The sequence below is a fragment of the Sapajus apella genome, unplaced genomic scaffold, assembly GCF_009761245.1.
Source record: "Sapajus apella isolate SASKATOON/1434 unplaced genomic scaffold, GSC_monkey_1.0 scaffold5771, whole genome shotgun sequence".
NCBI classification, from domain to species: Eukaryota; Metazoa; Chordata; class Mammalia; order Primates; family Cebidae; genus Sapajus; species Sapajus apella.
The window spans coordinates 1-3,703 of NW_022442695.1; the positions used below are offsets into that span (position 1 = coordinate 1).

A 3,703-nucleotide genomic window follows, 5' to 3' on the forward strand; every position below is an offset into this window, starting at 1 on the left:
TAGAACAGATTTTGCAGATGGACTTCCACTGAAATAAGCCTTTCAGAAGAGAAAAACTTTTTTTAACGACATTAAGAGATAAGAGATAGGAAGTAAAGCCATGCTGTCCACCCAGCTAAAAACTTTAAAAACTTGACATTTTATCTAAGGCAAATGTTTGCATAACTTTAGGTCGTGTCATTATTTAAAGTCAATTTCAATTAACAATTTCATTGCAATTGAATCCATCTTGTAGAAGAAAACTAAGATATAGCCCTGATAATCTACCTCTCCCCTCCTGTATTCCATCCATCAGCAAATCCTACTGGTTTTTACCTTGCAAATTTTCCTGGAGTCTGTCCTCCTCTATCTCCTCCATCACTATCCTAGCCTAGGCTACCTTCACCTGGGGAGTGGGGGTGGAGGGATGACCTAGTCTTCTTGTGGTTTACACATATCCCCTTATCGCCTCTCTAATAACACAACAGGCAGAGTCGCTTTTTCATAATATAATGTGACCCTGTCACCTCCCAGCCTAAACCACTTAAACACCTTCCCATTTTCCTAGACAAAACTTCCTAACTAACCACCCCTGAATGGCCAGGCGCCTTGCCCACCTCTCCATCTCTTCTCACTGCTCAGGCCGACTCCATCCTGCTCTCTCTGCTCCAGACAAACTGGCCTCTTTCATTCCCTATTTTCCAGCTTCCTGGCCTCCACAGAGCTGTCGCTCATGCTTTGCACTGTGCCTGAAGGTTCTTCCAACCCTCATCCTTCTGACATCAAGAACAGTCTCCACCTCTGAGAAGCACCTTCTGACCTCCCTGTGGTGGTCCTTTACTCCTATCTCATTGCATGAACAATACACCTAACAAGGCTCCTACCAAAAATGCTCTTAGTTACCTCATTTTTATTCTAAGGAAAACCTGGGTAAAACACAAACCTTCATCCTCAGAGGAATTGAATACCAACTGTTACATAGTCATAAAATGATCCCAGAAGTTCACTCTGTAACATCAAAACCAGAAACCCACACTGATGCCACTGATGGAAGAAAATCATGATACAAAAATGAGAGAGAAAGAGAGGGAGAGAGAGAGAGAGAGAGACAGAAACTCCACGATAGCCATAGTAGTGGGTAAAAGCCAAAGAGCTTAATTTCTATCATGATATTCAACAGAAGAACTGAGGGAACATGAGCCAATGGCTCTAAGGTCCAGGTCTGCACAAGGTGCCTCCTGCTAGGTGTGGGGTTCTGTTGGCTCCCACAATGCATCTCAGATGGGCTAATTGTTATGGACATGGCCCCTGCAAAAATCTATCAAAGAATAATAATTTGGATGCTAAATTACCATTGTATAGGTGGAAGAATGAATGAGACTTTGGTATTGTCAAATAAAAGCAAAATCAACATTTATGAAGAAAAGAGGAAAGGGGAGAAGAAAAATGTCACCTGGGACCTTTGTGATTTTGCTCCCCTTGGAAGAGGGGCTTGACAGACAGCTTTCAAAAAGGTCACTGTGTCCTGTCTTCTCCAGACCCACGTGACTTGGTCACCACAGAAAACAATTACAGATGTTGGAAGACTTTAAAATGTCTTAAAAGCTTAGCAGTTCATTGTATGCCGCAGAGTATCTGTGTGTGATGTCCACCATGTCCTTCTGTTGGCCACGCCCTCGGTTAAGCCAGGAGGGCACCTCTCCCCTCAGTGGAACATCATACATCGATGTGTAGAAAGTTTGCTGTGCCGGCAAGTAAGTGACAAAGAGACCTTGATAGAATTGGGAAACAAATTGGACTATGATTTGGTCCTGCTCCCTCGGAAGATAAGTTTGTAGAAGGTATTCAAATTAGAAGCATTAAATAAATACTGTAATGTAAAAATGGCACATCCTGTTCTCTACACTATAGAAATACCTGCACAAGTAACCAAAGAAATGTGTACAATAACGGTGGGGACTGCAGCACCCTTTGTAATCCTAACACCATGAACCCCATCTCATTTCAGAAACATTTTTTTTTTGAGACCAAGTCTCGCTCTTGTCCCCCAGGCTGGAGTGCAATGGTGTGATCTCCGCTCACTGCAACCTCCGCCTCCCGGGTTTAAGTGTTTCTCCTGCCTTAGCCTCCCAAGTAGCAGGGATTACAGGCACTAACCACCATGCCAGGCTAATTTTTGTATTTTTAGTAGAGACAGGGTTTCACCATGTTGGCCAGGCTGGTCTCAAACTCCTGACCTCAGGTAATCTGCCTGCCTGAGCCTCCCAAAATGCTGGGATTACAGACATGGGCCACTGAGACCAGCCTTGAAAAACATTTGTAAACGGTTAAATAAATGACACAAACTGAGGAAGAAATGCTGTTTTCACCAACCATGGCGAAGATCAGCATAAAGATGAATTATTCCACTGGTCACATTATTGATAGAGCAATCAGTAAACCCAGGCACATCCTGGGGATAGGATGCTGCTGTAATAGGTCTCCTATTATTATAAATGAAAAACTTGAGGCACCTTGCTCACTCAAGCCTTCCATGGCAGCAAAGAAGAGTTTTATCCAGAAGCGAATTACTGTCTAAGGTCTCTGGAATTCCTGAGTTTGACAAGTATAAGGCACAGTTGGTCCTTGTCACAGCATCAGAGGTAAGGAGGTCGGAAAGAGGACATGTGTGTCTCAAGATTAATGTCCCATGATTAACCTGATTGATTGTGTATTAATGGAAACAGGTTAACCCGGTTGATTGAAACGGGTTAAAAGACAACACGAGGCGTCCCTGGGTGGGATCGAACCACCAACCTTTCGGTTAACAGCCGAAAGCGCTAACCGATTGCGCCACAGAGACCGTGACTACCGCTTCTACAGGATGCTGTAGGCAGGGCGCACTCACCAAACTACCCCCAGCCCTTCTGTCCTCAGGATGACTGAGGAGGCCTTGGAAAACCGGAGACATTAGAGACCGGTGAGTCGCTCGGGTCACGTTGAACACCCACGCGTTGGGAGATTCTGGAGCCAGGACGGTCGAATGGCCTTCACCCACCCTGCCCCTGGCCCGCTTCAGAAGTCCCTGGAAAAGCCCTCATCGGAAACCTGCCCGAGCCGCCTCGTGGCCCAAGCAAAGCTGAATACCTAGTGAGGGAGCCTATGCCCAGGCTGCTCAGTGGCTTTCGGGCGCTGCAGAGCTGCCGCTGCCGTCTTCGGATCCTGTGCCCCGATCGCAGGCTCCACCAGGGCAGGGTTGGGATGAGGGTCGCTGGTGGGTCTTCTCGCGAGGAGCAGGGTCTGGCACTCACCAAGGCCCACACGAGGACTTGCAGAATGAAACCGTCATGGCCTTTTGCTTTTAGTCCTTTGAAGAATCCTGAAAATAGAAATCACGAACTGTTTTCCCATGGGGAAGTGTTTTGTTTTGTTTTCTTTTCTTTTGTTTGTTGAGAGAGTGTCACTCGGTGGCCCAGGCTGGAGTGCAGTGGTGCAAACTCGGCTCACTGCAGCCTCCACCTCCCGGGGACAAGCGATCTTCTTGCCTCAGCCCCCAGGTAGCTAGGACAACAGGCGCTCCAACACACCCGGCTAAGTTTGTATTTTTTGTACAGACAGGATTTTGCCACGTCGCCCAGACTGGTCGCCAAGGGGAAGTGAGTTCTTTTTAAAAAGCGTTGATTCCTATTGATTTCTCCGCATCCCCAGAAGAGGGCAAGCGGCCAGGTCCTCTAGGGGCCAGCGG

At 46.8% G+C, this 3,703-nt stretch overlaps 1 non-coding gene across 1 annotated transcript; it reads right to left on the reverse strand.

Moving 5' to 3' along the window:
• Window positions 1–2,747: 2,747 nt before the first annotated feature.
• TRNAN-GUU lies at window positions 2,748–2,821 on the reverse strand. The gene has a single exon. It is a non-coding gene; the product is annotated as a tRNA-Asn (tRNA).
• Between the last annotated feature and the right edge of the window lie 882 nt (window positions 2,822–3,703).